The sequence below is a fragment of the Tachypleus tridentatus genome, chromosome 7, assembly GCF_004210375.1.
Source record: "Tachypleus tridentatus isolate NWPU-2018 chromosome 7, ASM421037v1, whole genome shotgun sequence".
NCBI lineage: Eukaryota > Metazoa > Arthropoda > Merostomata > Xiphosura > Limulidae > Tachypleus > Tachypleus tridentatus.
This window is the reverse complement of record NC_134831.1, coordinates 121,008,334-121,029,690: the sequence shown is the minus strand read 5'-3', so window position 1 is coordinate 121,029,690 and position 21,357 is coordinate 121,008,334. Positions and strand designations below refer to the sequence as shown.

The 21,357-nt window shown below is 33.1% G+C and overlaps 1 protein-coding gene across 4 annotated transcripts in view; it reads right to left on the bottom strand.

Annotated features, from left to right (window-relative positions):
• LOC143256502 (potassium voltage-gated channel protein Shaker-like) overlaps positions 1 to 21,357 on the bottom strand; it is a 729,617-nt gene that overhangs the window by 501,709 nt on the left and 206,551 nt on the right. The window lies entirely within an intron of this gene.

Sequence of the window (21,357 nt, the reverse complement as noted above, 5' to 3'; positions counted from 1 at the left end):
CCTTGATTCTATTTCATAGTGAGTATCCAGTATACTAATCATCTTGATTCTATTTCATAGTGAGTATCCAGTATACTAACCACCTTGATTCTATTTCATAGTGAGTATCCAGTATACTAACCATCTTGATTCTATTTCATAGTGAGTATCCAGTCTACTAACCACCTTGATTCTATTTCATAGTGAGTATCCAGTATACTAATCATCTTGATTCTATTTCATAGTGAGTATCCAGTCTACTAACCACCTTGATTCTATTTCATAGTGAGTATCCAGTATACTAATCATCTTGATTCTATTTCATAGTGAGTATCCAGTATACTAACCACCTTGATTCTATTTCATAGTGAGTATCCAGTATACTAACCACCTTGATTCTATTTCATTGTGAGTATCCAGTATACTAACCACCTTGATTCTATTTCATAGTGAGTATCCAGTCTACTAACCATCTTGATTCTATTTCATAGTGAGTATCGAGTCTACTAATCATCTGGATTTTATTTCATAGTGAGTATCCAGTCTACTAACCATCTTGATTCTATTTCATAGTGAGTATCCAGTATACTAATCATCTTGATTCTATTTCATAGTGAGTATCCAGTATACTAACCACCTTGATTCTATTTCATAGTGAGTATCCAGTATACTAACCACCTTGATTCTATTTCATAGTGAGTATCCAGTCTACTAATCACCTTGATTCTATTTCATAGTGAGTATCCAGTCTACTAACCACCTTGATTCTATTTCATAGTGAGTATCCAGTCTACTAACCACCTTGATTCTATTTCATAGTGAGTATCCAGTATACTAACCATTTCTTGATTCTATTTCATAGTGAGTATCCAGTATACTAACCACCTTGATTCTATTTCATAGTGAGTATCCAGTCTACTAACCACCTTGATTCTATTTCATAGTGAGTATCCAGTCTACTAATCATCTTGATTCTATTTCATAGTGAGTATCCAGTATACTAACCACCTTGATTCTATTTCATAGTGAGTATCCAGTATACTAAACACCTTGATTCTATTTTATAGTGAGTATACAGTATACTAACCACCTTGATTCTATTTCATAGTGAGTATCCAGTATACTAATCATCTTGATTCTATTTCATAGTGAGTATCCAGTATACTAACCACCTTGATTCTATTTCATAGTGAGTATCCAGTCTACTAATCATCTTGATTCTATTTCATAGTGAGTATCCAGTATACTAACCACCTTGATTCTATTTCATAGTGAGTATCCAGTCTACTAACCACCTTGATTCTATTTCATAGTGAGTATCCAGTATACTAATCATCTTGATTCTATTTCATAGTGAGTATCCAGTATACTAACCACCTTGATTCTATTTCATAGTGAGTATCCAGTATACTAACCACCTTGATTCTATTTCATAGTGAGTATCCAGTCTACTAACCACCTTGATTCTATTTCATAGTGAGTATCCAGTATACTAACTACCTTGATTCTATTTCATAGTGAGTATCCAGTATACTAATCATCTTGATTCTATTTCATAGTGAGTATCCAGTATACTAACCACCTTGATTCTATTTCATAGTGAGTATCCAGTATACTAACCACCTTGATTCTATTTCATAGTGAGTATCCAGTCTACTAACCACCTTGATTCTATTTCATAGTGAGTATCCAGTATACTAATCATCTTGATTCTATTTCATAGTGAGTATCCAGTCTACTAACCACCTTGATTCTATTTCATAGTGAGTATCCAGTATACTAATCATCTTGATTCTATTTCATAGTGAGTATCCAGTATACTAACCACCTTGATTCTATTTCATTGTGAGTATCCAGTATACTAACCACCTTGATTCTATTTCATAGTGAGTATCCAGTATACTAACCACCTTGATTCTATTTCATAGTGAGTATCCAGTATACTAACCACCTTGATTCTATTTCATAGTGAGTATCCAGTCTACTAATCATCTTGATTCTATTTCATAGTGAGTATCCAGTCTACTAACCACCTTGATTCTATTTCATAGTGAGTATCCAGTATACTAACCACCTTGATTCTATTTCATAGTGAGTATCCAGTCTACTAACCACCTTGATTCTATTTCATAGTGAGTATCCAGTATACTAATCATCTTGATTCTATTTCATAGTGAGTATCCAGTCTACTAACCACCTTGATTCTATTTCATAGTGAGTATCCAGTATACTAATCATCTTGATTCTATTTCATAGTGAGTATCCAGTATACTAACCACCTTGATTCTATTTCATAGTGAGTATCCAGTATACTAACCACCTTGATTGTATTTCATAGTGAGTATCCAGTCTACTAACCATCTTGATTCTATTTCATAGTGAGTATCGAGTCTACTAATCATCTGGATTTTATTTCATAGTGAGTATCCAGTCTACTAACCATCTTGATTCTATTTCATAGTGAGTATCCAGTATACTAATCATCTTGATTCTATTTCATAGTGAGTATCCAGTATACTAACCACCTTGATTCTATTTCATAGTGAGTATCCAGTATACTAACTACCTTGATTCTATTTCATTGTGAGTATCCAGTCTACTAACCACCTTGATTCTATTTCATAGTGAGTATCCAGTCTACTAACCACCTTGATTCTATTTCATAGTGAGTATCCAGTCTACTAACCACCTTGATTCTATTTCATAGTGAGTATCCAGTATACTAATCATCTTGATTCTATTTCATTGTGAGTATCCAGTATACTAACCACCTTGATTCTATTTCATAGTGAGTATCCAGTCTACTAACCACCTTGATTCTATTTCATAGTGAGTATCCAGTCTACTAATCATCTTGATTCTATTTCATAGTGAGTATCCAGTATACTAACCACCTTGATTCTATTTCATAGTGAGTATCCAGTCTACTAACCACCTTGATTCTATTTCATAGTGAGTATCCAGTATACTAACCACCTTGATTCTATTTCATAGTGAGTATCCAGTCTACTAATCACCTTGATTCTATTTCATAGTGAGTATCCAGTATACTAAACACCTTGATTCTATTTCATAGTGAGTATCCAGTCTACTAATCATCTTGATTCTATTTCATAATGAGTATCCAGTATACTAACCACCTTGATTCTATTTCATAGTGAGTATCCAGTCTACTAACCACCTTGATTCTATTTCATAGTGAGTATCCAGTATACTAATCATCTTGATTCTATTTCATAGTGAGTATCCAGTATACTAACCACCTTGATTCTATTTCATAGTGAGTATCCAGTCTACTAATCACCTTGATTCTATTTCATAGTGAGTATCCAGTATACTAATCACCTTGATTCTATTTCATAGTGAGTATCCAGTATACTAATCACCTTGATTCTATTTCATAGTGAGTATCCAGTATACTAATCATCTTGATTCTATTTCATAGTGAGTATCCAGTATACTAACCACCTTGATTCTATTTCATTGTGAGTATCCAGTATACTAACCACCTTGATTCTATTTCATAGTGAGTATCAAGTCTACTAACCACGTTGATTCTATTTCATAGTGAATATGCAGTATACTAATCATCTTGATTCTATTTCATAGTGAGTATCCAGTCTACTAACCACCTTGATTCTATTTCATAGTGAGTATCCAGTATACTAATCATCTTGATTCTATTTCATAGTGAGTATCCAGTATACTAACCACCTTGATTCTATTTCATAGTGAGTATCCAGTATACTAACCACCTTGATTCTATTTCATAGTGAGTATCCAGTATACTAACCACCTTGATTCTATTTCATAGTGAGTATCCAGTCTACTAACCATCTTGATTCTATTTCATAGTGAGTATCCAGTCTACTAATCATCTTGATTCTATTTCATAGTGAGTATCCAGTATACTAACCACCTTGATTCTATTTCATAGTGAGTATCCAGTATACTAACCACCTTGATTCTATTTCATAGTGAGTATCCAGTATACTAACCACCTTGATTCTATTTCATAGTGAGTATCCAGTATACTAATCATCTTGATTCTATTTCATAGTGAGTATCCAGTCTACTAACCACCTTGATTCTATTTCATAGTGAGTATCCAGTATACTAATCATCTTGATTCTATTTCATAGTGAGTATCCAGTATACTAACCACCTTGATTCTATTTCATAGTGAGTATCCAGTATACTAACCACCTTGATTGTATTTCATAGTGAGTATCCAGTCTACTAACCATCTTGATTCTATTTCATAGTGAGTATCGAGTCTACTAATCATCTGGATTTTATTTCATAGTGAGTATCCAGTCTACTAACCATCTTGATTCTATTTCATAGTGAGTATCCAGTATACTAATCATCTTGATTCTATTTCATAGTGAGTATCCAGTATACTAACCACCTTGATTCTATTTCATAGTGAGTATCCAGTATACTAAACACCTTGATTCTATTTCGTAGTGAGTATCCACTCTACTAACCATCTTGATTCTATTTCATAGTGAGTATCCAGTCTACTAACCACCTTGATTCTATTTCATAGTGAGTATCCAGTATACTAACCATCTTGATTCTATTTCATAGTGAGTATCCAGTATACTAACCACCTTGATTCTATTTCATAGTGAGTATCCAGTCTACTAACCACCTTGATTCTATTTCATAGTGAGTATCCAGTCTACTAATCATCTTGATTCTATTTCATAATGAGTATCCAGTATACTAACCACCTTGATTCTATTTCATAGTGAATATCCAGTCTACTAATCCACCTTGATTCTATTTCATAGTGAGTATCCAGTATAATAAACACCTTGATTCTATTTCATAGTGAGTATCCAGTCTACTAATCACCTTGATTCTATTTCATAGTGAGTATCCAGTATACTAAACACCTTGATTCTATTTCATAGTGAGTATCCAGTCTACTAATCATCTTGATTCTATTTCATAGTGAGTATCCAGTATACTAACCACCTTGATTCTATTTCATAGTGAGTATCCAGTCTACTAACCACCTTGATTCTATTTCATAGTGAGTATCCAGTATACTAATCATCTTGATTCTATTTCATAATGAGTATCCAGTATACTAACCATTTGATTCTATTTCATAGTGAGTATCCAGTCTACTAATCACCTTGATTCTATTTCATAGTGAGTATCCAGTATAATAAACACCTTGATTCTATTTCATAGTGAGTATCCAGTATACTAAACACCTTGATTCTATTTCATAGTGAGTATCCAGTCTACTAATCATCTTGATTCTATTTCATAATGAGTATCCAGTATACTAACCACCTTGATTCTATTTCATTGTGAGTATCCAGTATACTAACCACCTTGATTCTATTTCATAGTGAGTATCCAGTCTACTAACCACCTTGATTCTATTTCATAGTGAGTATGCAGTATACTAATCATCTTGATTCTATTTCATAGTGAGTATCCAGTCTACTAACCACCTTGATTCTATTTCATAGTGAGTATCCAGTATACTAATCATCTTGATTCTATTTCATAGTGAGTATCCAGTATACTAACCACCTTGATTCTATTTCATTGTGAGTATCTAGTATACTAACTACCTTGATTCTATTTCATTGTGAGTATCCAGTATACTAACCACCTTGATTCTATTTCATAGTGAGTATCCAGTCTACTAACCATCTTGATTCTATTTCATAGTGAGTATCCAGTCTACTAATCATCTTGATTCTATTTCATAGTGAGTATCCAGTATACTAACCACCTTGATTCTATTTCATTGTGAGTATCCAGTATACTAACCACCTTGATTCTATTTCATAGTGAGTATCCAGTCTACTAACCACCTTGATTCTATTTCATAGTGAGTATCCAGTATACTAATCATCTTGATTCTATTTCATAGTGAGTATCCAGTCTACTAACCACCTTGATTCTATTTCATAGTGAGTATCCAGTATACTAATCATCTTGATTCTATTTCATAGTGAGTATCCAGTATACTAACCACCTTGATTCTATTTCATAGTGAGTATCCAGTATACTAACCACCTTGATTCTATTTCATAGTGAGTATCCAGTATACTAACCACCTTGATTCTATTTCATAGTGAGTATCCAGTCTACTAACCACCTTGATTCTATTTCATAGTGAGTATCCAGTATACTAATCATCTTGATTCTATTTCATAGTGAGTATCCAGTCTACTAACCACCTTGATTCTATTTCATAGTGAGTATCCAGTATACTAACCATCTTGATTCTATTTCATAGTGAGTATCCAGTATACTAACCACCTTGATTCTATTTCATTGTGAGTATCCAGTCTACTAATCACCTTGATTCTATTTCATAGTGAGTATCCAGTATACTAACCACCTTGATTCTATTTCATAGTGAGTATCCAGTATACTAACCATCTTGATTCTATTTCATAGTGAGTATCCAGTCTACTAACCACCTTGATTCTATTTCATAGTGAGTATCCAGTATACTAACCACCTTGATTCTATTTCATAGTGAGTATCCAGTATACTAACCACCTTGATTCTATTTCATAGTGAGTATCCAGTATACTAACCATCTTGATTCTATTTCATAGTGAGTATCCAGTATACTAATCATCTTGATTCTATTTCATAGTGAGTATCCAGTCTACTAATCACCTTGATTCTATTTCATAGTGAGTATCCAGTATACTAATCATCTTGATTCTATTTCATAGTGAGTATCCAGTCTACTAATCATCTTGATTCTATTTCATAGTGAGTATCCAGTATACTAACCACCTTGATTCTATTTCATTGTGAGTATCCAGTATACTAACCACCTTGATTCTATTTCATTGTGAGTATCCAGTATACTAACCACCTTGATTCTATTTCATAGTGAGTATCCAGTCTACTAATCACCTTGATTCTATTTCATAGTGAGTATCCAGTATACTAATCATCTTGATTCTATTTCATAGTGAGTATCCAGTCTACTAATCATCTTGATTCTATTTCATAGTGAGTATCCAGTATACTAACCACCTTGATTCTATTTCATAGTGAGTATCCAGTATACTAACCATCTTGATTCTATTTCATAGTGAGTATCCAGTATACTAATCATCTTGATTCTATTTCATAGTGAGTATCCAGTATACTAACCACCTTGATTCTATTTCATAGTGAGTATCCAGTATACTAACCACCTTGATTCTATTTCATAGTGAGTATCCAGTATACTAACCACCTTGATTGTATTTCATAGTGAGTATCCAGTCTACTAACCATCTTGATTCTATTTCATAGTGAGTATCGAGTCTACTAATCATCTGGATTTTATTTCATAGTGAGTATCCAGTCTACTAACCATCTTGATTCTATTTCATAGTGAGTATCCAGTATACTAATCATCTTGATTCTATTTCATAGTGAGTATCCAGTATACTAACCACCTTGATTCTATTTCATTGTGAGTATCCAGTATACTAACCACCTTGATTCTATTTCATAGTGAGTATCCAGTCTACTAACCACCTTGATTCTATTTCATAGTGAGTATGCAGTCTACTAACCACCTTGATTCTATTTCATAGTGAGTATCCAGTATACTAACCATCTTGATTCTATTTCATAGTGAGTATCCAGTATACTAACCACCTTGATTCTATTTCATAGTGAGTATCCAGTATACTAACCACCTTGATTCTATTTCATAGTGAGTATCCAGTCTACTAACCACCTTGATTCTATTTCATTGTGAGTATCCAGTATACTAATCATCTTGATTCTATTTCATAGTGAGTATCCAGTCTACTAACCACCTTGATTCTATTTCATAGTGAGTATCCAGTACTAACCATCTTGATTCTATTTCATAGTGAGTATCCAGTCTACTAACCATCTTGATTCTATTTCATAGTGAGTATCCAGTATACTAACCACCTTGATTCTATTTCATAGTGAGTATCCAGTCTACTAACCACCTTGATTCTATTTCATAGTGAGTATCCAGTATACTAATCACCTTGATTCTATTTCATAGTGAGTATCCAGTCTACTAACCACCTTGATTCTATTTCATAGTGAGTATCCAGTATACTAACCACCTTGATTCTATTTCATAGTGAGTATCCAGTATACTAATCATCTTGATTCTATTTCATAGTGAGTATCCAGTATACTAACCACCTTGATTCTATTTCATAGTGAGTATCCAGTATACTAACCACCTTGATTCTATTTCATAGTGAGTATCCAGTATACTAACCACCTTGATTCTATTTCATAGTGAGTATCCAGTCTACTAACCACCTTGATTCTATTTCATAGTGAGTATCCAGTCTACTAACCACCTTGATTCTATTTCATAGTGAGTATCCAGTATACTAACCACCTTGATTCTATTTCATTGTGAGTATCCAGTATACTAACCACCTTGATTCTATTTCATAGTGAGTATCCAGTATACTAATCATCTTGATTCTATTTCATAGTGAGTATCCAGTATACTAACCACCTTGATTCTATTTCATAGTGAGTATCCAGTCTACTAATCACCTTGATTCTATTTCATAGTGAGTATCCAGTCTACTAACCACCTTGATTCTATTTCATAGTGAGTATCCAGTCTACTAACCACCTTGATTCTATTTCATAGTGAGTATCCAGTATACTAATCATCTTGATTCTATTTCATAGTGAGTATCCAGTCTACTAACCACCTTGATTCTATTTCATAGTGAGTATCCAGTATACTAATCATCTTGATTCTATTTCATAGTGAGTATCCAGTCTACTAACCATTTGATTCTATTTCATAGTGAGTATCCAGTCTACTAACCATCTTGATTCTATTTCATAGTGAGTATCCAGTATACTAATCACCTTGATTCTATTTCATAGTGAGTATCCAGTCTACTAATCATCTTGATTCTATTTCATAATGAGTATCCAGTATACTAACCACCTTGATTCTATTTCATAGTGAGTATCCAGTATACTAACCACCTTGATTCTATTTCATAGTGAGTATCCAGTCTACTAACCACCTTGATTCTATTTCATAGTGAGTATCCAGTATACTAACCATCTTGATTCTATTTCATAGTGAGTATCCAGTCTACTAACAACCTTGATTCTATTTCATAGTGAGTATCCAGTATACTAATCATCTTGATTCTATTTCATAGTGAGTATCCAGTATACTAACCACCTTGATTCTATTTCATAGTGAGTATCCAGTATACTAACCACCTTGATTCTATTTCATAGTGAGTATCCAGTATACTAACCACCTTGATTCTATTTCATAGTGAGTATCCAGTCTACTAACCATCTTGATTCTATTTCATAGTGAGTATCCAGTCTACTAATCATCTTGATTCTATTTCATAGTGAGTATCCAGTATACTAACCACCTTGATTCTATTTCATTGTGAGTATCCAGTATACTAACCACCTTGATTCTATTTCATAGTGAGTATCCAGTCTACTAACCACCTTGATTCTATTTCATAGTGAGTATCCAGTATACTAATCATCTTGATTCTATTTCATAGTGAGTATCCAGTCTACTAACCACCTTGATTCTATTTCATAGTGAGTATCCAGTATACTAATCATCTTGATTCTATTTCATAGTGAGTATCCAGTATACTAACCACCTTGATTCTATTTCATTGTGAGTATCCAGTATACTAACCACCTTGATTCTATTTCATAGTGAGTATCCAGTATACTAACCACCTTGATTCTATTTCATAGTGAGTATCCAGTCTACTAACCACCTTGATTCTATTTCATAGTGAGTATCCAGTATACTAATCATCTTGATTCTATTTCATAGTGAGTATCCAGTCTACTAACCACCTTGATTCTATTTCATAGTGAGTATCCAGTATACTAACCATCTTGATTCTATTTCATAGTGAGTATCCAGTATACTAACCACCTTGATTCTATTTCATTGTGAGTATCCAGTCTACTAATCACCTTGATTCTATTTCATAGTGAGTATCCAGTATACTAACCACCTTGATTCTATTTCATTGTGAGTATCCAGTATACTAACCATCTTGATTCTATTTCATAGTGAGTATCCAGTCTACTAACCACCTTGATTCTATTTCATAGTGAGTATCCAGTATACTAACCACCTTGATTCTATTTCATTGTGAGTATCCAGTATACTAACTACCTTGATTCTATTTCATTGTGAGTATCCAGTCTACTAATCATCTTGATTCTATTTCATAGTGAGTATCCAGTCTACTAATCACCTTGATTCTATTTCATAGTGAGTATCCAGTATAGTAATCATCTGGATTCTATTTTATAATGAGTATCCAGTCTACTAATCATCTTGATTCTATTTCATAGTGAGTATCCAGTATACTAACCACCTTGATTCTATTTCATAGTGAGTATCCAGTATACTAACCATCTTGATTCTATTTCATAGTGAGTATCCAGTATACTAACCACCTTGATTCTATTTCATAGTGAGTATCCAGTCTACTAATCACCTTGATTCTATTTCATAGTGAGTATCCAGTATACTAATCATCTTGATTCTATTTCATAGTGAGTATCCAGTCTACTAATCATCTTGATTCTATTTCATAGTGAGTATCCAGTATACTAACCACCTTGATTCTATTTCATTGTGAGTATCCAGTATACTGACAATTTGATTCTATTTCATAGTGAATATCCAGTATACTAATCATCTTGATTCAATTTCATAGTGAGTATCCAGTATAGTAACCACCTTGATTCTATTTCATAGTGAGTATCCAGTATACTAACCACCTTGATTCTATTTCATTGTGAGTATCCAGTATACTAACCACCTTGATTCTATTTCATAGTGAGTATCCAGTCTACTAACCATCTTGATTCTATTTCATAGTGAGTATCGAGTCTACTAATCATCTGGATTTTATTTCATCGTGAGTATCCAGTCTACTAACGATCTTGATTCTATTTCATAGTGAGTATCCAGTATACTAATCATCTTGATTCTATTTCATAGTGAGTATCCAGTATACTAACCACCTTGATTCTATTTCATTGTGAGTATCCAGTATACTAACCACCTTGATTCTATTTCATAGTGAGTATCCAGTCTACTAACCACCTTGATTCTATTTCATAGTGAGTATCCAGTCTACTAACCACCTTGATTCTATTTCATAGTGAGTATCCAGTATACTAACCATCTTGATTCTATTTCATTGTGAGTATCCAGTATACTAACCACCTTGATTCTATTTCATAGTGAGTATCCAGTATACTAACCACCTTGATTCTATTTCATAGTGAGTATCCAGTCTACTAACCACCTTGATTCTATTTCATAGTGAGTATCCAGTATACTAATCATCTTGATTCTATTTCATAGTGAGTATCCAGTATACTAACCATCTTGATTCTATTTCATAGTGAGTATCCAGTCTACTAACCATCTTGATTCTATTTCATAGTGAGTATCCAGTCTACTAACCATCTTGATTCTATTTCATAGTGAGTATCCAGTATACTAACCACCTTGATTCTATTTCATAGTGAGTATCAAGTCTACTAACCACGTTGATTCTATTTCATAGTGAATATGCAGTATACTAATCATCTTGATTCTATTTCATAGTGAGTATCCAGTCTACTAACAACCTTGATTCTATTTCATAGTGAGTATCCAGTATACTAATCATCTTGATTCTATTTCATAGTGAGTATCCAGTATACTAACCACCTTGATTCTATTTCATTGTGAGTATCCAGTATACTAACCACCTTGATTCTATTTCATTGTGAGTATCCAGTATACTAACCACCTTGATTCTATTTCATAGTGAGTATCCAGTCTACTAACCATCTTGATTCTATTTCATAGTGAGTATCCAGTCTACTAACCATCTTGATTCTATTTCATAGTGAGTATCCAGTATACTAACCACCTTGATTCTATTTCATTGTGAGTATCCAGTATACTAACCACCTTGATTCTATTTCATAGTGAGTATCCAGTATACTAACCATCTTGATTCTATTTCATAGTGAGTATCCAGTATACTAATCATCTTGATTCTATTTCATAGTGAGTATCCAGTATACTAACCACCTTGATTCTATTTCATAGTGAGTATCCAGTCTACTAATCACCTTGATTCTATTTCATAGTGAGTATCCAGTCTACTAACCACCTTGATTCTATTTCATAGTGAGTATCCAGTCTACTACTAACCATCTTGATTCTATTTCATAGTGAGTATCCAGTATACTAATCATCTTGATTCTATTTCATTGTGAGTATCCAGTCTACTAACCACCTTGATTCTATTTCATAGTGAGTATCCAGTATACTAATCATCTTGATTCTATTTCATAGTGAGTATCCAGTCTACTAACCATCTTGATTCTATTTCATAGTGAGTATCCAGTCTACTAACCATCTTGATTCTATTTCATAGTGAGTATCCAGTCTACTAACCACCTTGATTCTATTTCATTGATTCTATTTCATTTCATAGTGAGTATCCAGTCTACTAACCATCTTGATTCTATTTCATAGTGAGTATCCAGTCTACTAACCACCTTGATTCTATTTCATAGTGAGTATCCAGTCTACTAACCACCTTGATTCTATTTCATTGTGAGTATCCAGTATACTAACCACCTTGATTCTATTTCATTGTGAGTATCCAGTATACTAACCACCTTGATTCTATTTCATAGTGAGTATCCAGTCTACTAACCACCTTGATTCTATTTCATAGTGAGTATCCAGTATACTAATCACCTTGATTCTATTTCATAGTGAGTATCCAGTCTACTAATCACCTTGATTCTATTTCATAGTGAGTATCCAGTATACTAATCATCTTGATTCTATTTCATAGTGAGTATCCAGTCTACTAATCATCTTGATTCTATTTCATAGTGAGTATCCAGTATACTAACCACCTTGATTCTATTTCATTGTGAGTATCCAGTATACTAACCACCTTGATTCTATTTCATAGTGAGTATCCAGTATACTAACCACCTTGATTCTATTTCATAGTGAGTATCCAGTCTACTAATCACCTTGATTCTATTTCATAGTGAGTATCCAGTATACTAACCACCTTGATTCTATTTCATTGTGAGTATCCAGTATACTAACCACCTTGATTCTATTTCATAGTGAGTATCCAGTATACTAACCACCTTGATTCTATTTCATAGTGAGTATCCAGTCTACTAACCATCTTGATTCTATTTCATAGTGAGTATCCAGTCTACTAACCACCTTGATTCTATTTCATAGTGAGTATCCAGTATACTAATCATCTTGATTCTATTTCATAGTGAGTATCCAGTCTACTAACCACCTTGATTCTATTTCATAGTGAGTATCCAGTATACTAACCACCTTGATTCTATTTCATAGTGAGTATCCAGTATACTAATCATCTTGATTCTATTTCATAGTGAGTATCCAGTCTACTAACCACCTTGATTCTATTTCATAGTGAGTATCCAGTATACTAACCATCTTGATTCTATTTCATAGTGAGTATCCAGTATACTAACCACCTTGATTCTATTTCATAGTGAGTATCCAGTCTACTAATCACCTTGATTCTATTTGATAGTGAGTATCCAGTATACTAACCACCTTGATTCTATTTCATTGTGAGTATCCAGTATACTGACAATTTGATTCTATTTCATAGTGAGTATCAAGTCTACTAACCACGTTGATTCTATTTAATAGTGAGTATCCAGTTTACTAACCACTTGATTCTATTTCATTGTGAGTATCCAGTATACTAACTACCTTGATTCTATTTCATTGTGAGTATCCAGTCTACTAATCATCTTGATTCTATTTCATAGTGAGTATCCAGTATACTAACCACCTTGATTCTATTTCATAGTGAGTATCCAGTCTACTAATCACCTTGATTCTATTTCATAGTGAGTATCCAGTATACTAATCATCTTGATTCTATTTCATAATGAGTATCCAGTCTACTAATCATCTTGATTCTATTTCATAGTGAGTATCCAGTATACTAACCACCTTGATTCTATTTCATAGTGAGTATCCAGTATACTAACCACCTTGATTCTATTTCATAGTGAGTATCCAGTATACTAATCATCTTGATTCTATTTCATAGTGAGTATCCAGTATACTAACCACCTTGATTCTATTTCATTGTGAGTATCCAGTATACTAACCACCTTGATTCTATTTCATAGTGAGTATCCAGTCTACTAACCATCTTGATTCTATTTCATAGTGAGTATCCAGTCTACTAATCATCTGGATTCTATTTCATAGTGAGTATCCAGTCTACTAACCATCTTGATTCTATTTCATAGTGAGTATCCAGTATACTAATCATCTTGATTCTATTTCATAGTGAGTATCCAGTATACTAACCACCTTGATTCTATTTCATAGTGAGTATCCAGTATACTAACCACCTTGATTCTATTTCATTGTGAGTATCCAGTATACTAATCACCTTGATTCTATTTCATAGTGAGTATCCAGTCTACTAACCACCTTGATTCTATTTCATAGTGAGTATCCAGTCTACTAACCACCTTGATTCTATTTCATAGTGAGTATCCAGTATACTAATCATCTTGATTCTATTTCATAGTGAGTATCCAGTCTACTAATCATCTTGATTCTATTTCATAGTGAGTATCCAGTATACTAATCATCTTGATTCTATTTCATAGTGAGTATCCAGTATACTAACCACCTTGATTCTATTTCATTGTGAGTATCCAGTATACTAACCACCTTGATTCTATTTCATAGTGAGTATCCAGTATACTAACCACCTTGATTCTATTTCATTGTGAGTATCCAGTCTACTAACCACCTTGATTCTATTTCATTGTGAGTATCCAGTATACTAATCATCTTGATTCTATTTCATAGTGAGTATCCAGTATACTAACCACCTTGATTCTATTTCATAGTGAGTATCCAGTCTACTAATCATCTTGATTCTATTTCATAGTGAGTATCCAGTATACTAACCACCTTGATTCTATTTCATAGTGAGTATCCAGTCTACTAACCACCTTGATTCTATTTCATAGTGAGTATCCAGTATACTAATCATCTTGATTCTATTTCATAGTGAGTATCCAGTATACTAACCACCTTGATTCTATTTCATTGTGAGTATCCAGTATACTAACCACCTTGATTCTATTTCATAGTGAGTATCCAGTATACTAACCACCTTGATTCTATTTCATTGTGAGTATCCAGTCTACTAACCACCTTGATTCTATTTCATTGTGAGTATCTAGTATACTAATCATCTTGATTCTATTTCATAGTGAGTATCCAGTCTACTAACCATCTTGAATCTATTTCATAGTGAGTATCCAGTCTACTAACCATCTTGATTCTATTTCATAGTGAGTATCCAGTCTACTAACCATCTTGATTCTATTTCATAGTGAGTATCCAGTATACTAACATCTTGATTCTATTTCATAGTGAGTATCCAGTCTACTAACCACCTTGATTCTATTTCATAGTGAGTATCCAGTATACTAATCATCTTGATTCTATTTCATAGTGAGTATCCAGTCTACTAACCACCTTGATTCTATTTCATAGTGAGTATCCAGTATACTAACCACCTTGATTCTATTTCATTGTGAGTATCCAGTATACTAACCACCTTGATTCTATTTCATTGTGAGTATCCAGTATACTAACCACCTTGATTCTATTTCATTGTGAGTATCCAGTATACTAACCACCTTGATTCTATTTCATTGATTCTATTTCATAGTGAGTATCCAGTCTACAAACCACCTTGATTCTATTTCATAGTGAGTATCCAGTATACTAACCATCTTGATTCTATTTCGTAGTGAGTGTCCAGTCTACCAACCACCTTGATTCTATTTCATAGTGATTATCCAGTATACTAACATCTTGATTCTATTTCATAGTGAGTATCCAGTCTACTAATCCACCTTGATTCTATTTCATAGTGAGTATCCAGTATACTAACCACCTTGATTCTATTTCATTGTGAGTATCCAGTATACTAACCACCTTGATTCTATTTCATAGTGAGTATCCAGTCTACTAACCACCTTGATTCTATTTCATAGTGAGTATCCAGTATACTAACCACCTTGATTCTATTTCATAGTGAGTATCCAGTATACTAACCACCTTGATTCTATTTCATAGTGAGTATCCAGTCTACTAATCATCTTGATTCTATTTCATAGTGAGTATCCAGTCTACTAATCACCTTGATTCTATTTCATAGTGAGTATCCAGTATACTAATCATCTTGATTCTATTTCATAGTGAGTATCCAGTCTACTAATCATCTTGATTCTATTTCATAGTGAGTATCCAGTATACTAACCACCTTGATTCTATTTCATTGTGAGTATCCAGTATACTAACCATCTTGATTCTATTTCATAGTGAGTATCCAGTATACTAACCACCTTGATTCTATTTCATAGTGAGTATCCAGTATACTAATCACCTTGATTCTATTTCATAGTGAGTATCCAGTATACTAACCACCTTGATTCTATTTCATAGTGAGTATCCAGTCTACTAATCATCTTGATTCTATTTCATAGTGAGTATCCAGTATACTAACCACCTTGATTCTATTTCATTGTGAGTATCCAGTATACTAACCATTTTGATTCTATTTCATAGTGAGTATCCAGTCTACTAATCATCTTGATTCTATTTCATAGTGAGTATCCAGTATACTAACCACCTTGATTCTATTTCATTGTGAGTATCCAGTATACTAACCACCTTGATTCTATTTCATTGTGAGTATCCAGTATACTAACCACCTTGATTCTATTTCATAGTGAGTATCCAGTCTACTAACCATCTTGATTCTATTTCATAGTGAGTATCGAGTCTACTAATCATCTGGATTCTATTTCATAGTGAGTATCCAGTCTACTAACCATCTTGATTCTATTTCATAGTGAGTATCCAGTATACTAATCATCTTGATTCTATTTCATGGTGAGTATCCAGTATACTAACCACCTTGATTCTATTTCATTGTGAGTATCCAGTATACTAACCACCTTGATTCTATTTCATTGTGAGTATCCAGTCTACTAACCACCTTGATTCTATTTCATAGTGAGTATCCAGTCTACTAACCACCTTGATTCTATTTCATAGTGAGTATCCAGTCTACTAACCACCTTGATTCTATTTCATAGTGAGTATCCAGTATACTAATCATCTTGATTCTATTTCATAGTGAGTATCCAGTATACTAACCACCTTGATTCTATTTCATTGTGAGTATCCAGTCTACTAATCACCTTGATTCTATTTCATAGTGAGTATCCAGTCTACTAATCATCTTGATTCTATTTCATAGTGAGTATCCAGTATACTAACCACCTTGATTCTATTTCATAGTGAGTATCCAGTCTACTAATCATCTTGATTCTATTTCATTGTGAGTATCCAGTATACTAACCACCTTGATTCTATTTCATAGTGAGTATCCAGTCTACTAACCACCTTGATTCTATTTCATAGTGAGTATCCAGTCTACTAATCATCTTGATTCTATTTCATAATGAGTATCCAGTATACTAACCACCTTGATTCTATTTCATTGTGAGTATCCAGTATACTAACCACCTTGATTCTATTTCATTGTGAGTATCCAGTATACTAATCATCTTGATTCTATTTCATAGTGAGTATCCAGTCTACTAACCATCTTGATTCTATTTCATAGTGAGTATCCAGTCTACTAACCATCTTGATTCTATTTCATAGTGAGTATCCAGTCTACTAACCACCTTGATTCTATTTCATAGTGAGTATCCAGTCTACTAACCACCTTGATTCTATTTCATAGTGAGTATCCAGTATACTAATCATCTTGATTCTATTTCATAGTGAGTATCCAGTCTACTAACCACCTTGATTCTATTTCATAGTGAGTATCCTGTATACTGACAATCTTGATTCTATTTCATTGTGAGTATCCAGTATACTAACTACCTTGATTCTATTTCATAGTGAGTATCCAGTATACTAATCATCTTGATTCTATTTCATAGTGAGTATCCAGTCTACTAATCATCTTGATTCTATTTCATAATGAGTATCCAGTATACTAACTACCTTGATTCTATTTCATTGTGAGTATCTATTATACTAACCATATTGATTCTATTTCATTGTGAGTATCCAGTATACTAACCACCTTGATTCTATTTCATAGTGAGTATCCAGTCTACTAATCACCTTGATTTTTTTCATAGTGAGTATCGAGTATATTAATCATCTTGATTCTATTTCATAGTGAGTATCCAGTATACTAACCACCTTGATTCTATTTCATAGTGAGTATCCAGTATACTAACCACCTTGATTGTATTTCATAGTGAGTATCCAGTCTACTAACCATCTTGATTCTATTTCATAGTGAGTATCGAGTCTACTAATCATCTGGATTTTATTTCATAGTGAGTATCCAGTCTACTAACCATCTTGATTCTATTTCATAGTGAGTATCCAGTATACTAATCATCTTGATTCTATTTCATAGTGAGTATCCAGTATACTAACCACCTTGATTCTATTTCATTGTGAGTATCCAGTATACTAACTACCTTGATTCTATTTCATTGTGAGTATCCAGTCTACTAATCACCTTGATTCTATTTCATAGTGAGTATCCAGTCTACTAACCACCTTGATTCTATTTCATAGTGAGTATCCAGTCTACTAACCACCTTGATTCTATTTCATAGTGAGTATCCAGTATACTAATCATCTTGATTCTATTTCATGGTGAGTATCCAGTATACTAACCACCTTGATTCTATTTCATAGTGAGTATCCAGTCTACTAATCACCTTGATTCTATTTCATAGTGAGTATCCAGTATACTAACCACCTTGATTCTATTTCATAGTGAGTATCCAGTCTACTAACCACCTTGATTCTATTTTATATGAGTATCCAGTCTACTAATCATCTTGATTCTATTTCATAATGAGTATCCAGTCTACTAACTACCTTGATTCGATTTCATTGTGAGTATCTAGTATACTAATCATCTTGATTCTATTTCATAGTGAGTATCCAGTCTACTAACCATCTTGAATCTATTTCATGGTGAGTATCCAGTCTACTAACCATCTTGATTCTATTTCATAGTGAGTATCCAGTCTACTAACCATCTTGATTCTATTTCATAGTGAGTATCCAGTCTACTAACCATCTTGATTCTATTTCATAGTGAGTATCCAGTCTAGTAACATTCTTGATTTTATTTCATAGTGAGTGTCCAGTCTGACAACCACCTTGATTCTATTTCATAGTGAGTATCGAGTTTACTAATCATCTGGATTTTATTTCATAGTGAGTATCCAGTCTAAGAACCACCTTGATTCTATTTCATTGTGAGTATCCAGTATACTAACCACCTTGATTCTATTTCATTGTGAGTATCCAGTATACTAACCATCTTGATTCTATTTCATAGAGAGTATCCAGTATACTAATCACCTTGATTCTATTTCATAGTGAGTATCCAGTCTACTAATCACCTTGATTCTATTTCATAGTGAGTATCCAGTCTACTAATCATCTTGATTCTTTTTCATAGTGAGTATCCAGTCTAGTAACCACCTTGATTGTATTTCATAGTGAGTATCCTGTATACTGACCATCTTGATTCTATTTCATTGCGAGTACACTTGGGTTTTAACGATTTGTTTCTAATACACAGTGAGAACACAATCTACTAATAGACTTGTTTATACTTTATGATTAGTTAACAGTCTACTAATTTATACACTTATACTAATTAAAGTATCCGTCTATCATATCTCTTTAAGTATTTACTGGAACACATACCGTAGTTTAATGTGTATCCGTCTATCATGTCTCTTTAAGTATTTACTGGAACACATACCGTAGTTTAATGTGTATCCGTCTATCATATCTCTTTAAGTATTTACTGGAACACATACAGTAGTTTAATGTGTATCCGTCTATCATATCTCTTTAAGTATTTACTGGAACACATACAGTAGTTTAATGTGTATCCGTCTATCATATCTCTTTAAGTATTTACTGGAACACATACAGTAGTTTAATGTGTATCCGTCTATCATATCTCTTTAAGTATTTACTGGAACACATACCGTAGTTTAATGTGTATCCGTCTATCATATCTCTTTAAGTATTTACTGGAACACATACCGTAGTTTAATGTGTATCCGTCTATCATATCTCTTTAAGTATTTACTGGAACACATATCATTTGTGTAGTTTAATGTGCATCCGTCTATCATATCTTTTTAAGTATTTACTGGAACACATACCGTAGTTTAATGTGTATCCGTCTATCATATCTCTTTAAGTATTTACTGGAACACATACCGTAGTTTAATGTGTATCCGTCTATCATATCTCTTTAAGTATTTACTGGAACACATACCGTAGTTTAATGTGTTTATCCGTCTATCATATCTCTTTAAGTATTTACTGGAACACATACAGTAGTTTAATGTGTATCCGTCTATCATATCTTTAAGTATTTACGTCTAGTTTAATGTGTATCCGTCTATCATCTCTTTAAGTATTTACTGTACCGTAGTTTAATGTGTATCCGTCTATCATATCTCTTTAAGTATTTACTGGAACACATACAGTAGTTTAATGTGTATCCGTCTATCATATCTCTTTAAGTATTTACTGGAACACATACAGTAGTTTAATGTGTATCCGTCTATCATATCTCTTTAAGTATTTACTGGAACACATACCGTAGTTTAATGTGTATCCGTCTATCATATCTCTTTAAGTATTTACTGGAACACATACCGTAGTTTAATGTGTATCCGTCTATCATATCTCTTTAAGTATTTACTGGAACACATACCGTAGTTTAATGTGTATCCGTCTATCATATCTCTTTAAGTATTTACTGGAACACATACAGTAGTTTAATGTGTATCCGTCTATCATATCTCTTTAAGTATTTACTGGAACACATACCGTAGTTTAATGTATCCGTCTATCATATTTCTTTAATGTATTTACTGGAACACATACAGTAGTTTAATGTGTATCCGTCTATCATATTTCTTTAAGTATTTACCGGAACACATACAGTAATTTAATGTGTATCCGTCTATCATTTCTTTTTAAGTATTTACTGGAACACATACAGTAGTTTAATGTGTATCCGTCTATCATATCTCTTTAAGTATTTACTGGAACACATACCGTAGTTTAATGTGTATCCGTCTATCATGTCTCTTTAAGTATTTACTGGAACACATATCGTAGTTTAATGTGTATCCGTCTAT